This window comes from Charadrius vociferus, unplaced genomic scaffold (assembly GCF_000708025.1).
Source record: "Charadrius vociferus isolate BGI_N301 unplaced genomic scaffold, ASM70802v2 scaffold927, whole genome shotgun sequence".
Taxonomy (NCBI): Eukaryota; Metazoa; Chordata; class Aves; order Charadriiformes; family Charadriidae; genus Charadrius; species Charadrius vociferus.
In genome coordinates this window covers 51,420-51,669 of record NW_009649344.1, presented here as the reverse complement: position 1 = coordinate 51,669, position 250 = coordinate 51,420, and the positions used below count along the sequence as shown (strand labels likewise).

Below are 250 nucleotides of genomic sequence, written 5' to 3'. Positions count from 1 at the left end.
CCCTGCTCTGGCAGGGGGGGTGGACTAGATGATCTCCAGAGGTCCCTTCCAACCCTGACAATTCTGTGATTCTGTAACTCTTTTATCCAGCAGCCATAATGTATTGCTCTTCAGTTTTTCCATTTCTCTGTCTGCAAAACACAAACTGACACCTGTAGGTATATGGGGAAATCCCTTAGGTCCACAGAATTATAGAATGGTTTAGGTTGGAAAGGACCTTGAAGATCATCGAGTTCCAAACCCCCTGCCA

General features: G+C 46.0%; 1 protein-coding gene across 1 annotated transcript in view; it reads left to right on the top strand.

Moving 5' to 3' along the window:
• The window catches only part of LOC104290377 (excitatory amino acid transporter 1-like), a gene marked incomplete at its 5' end in the record, with an annotated part of 26,184 nt that overhangs the window by 18,967 nt on the left and 6,967 nt on the right, over positions 1-250 (top strand).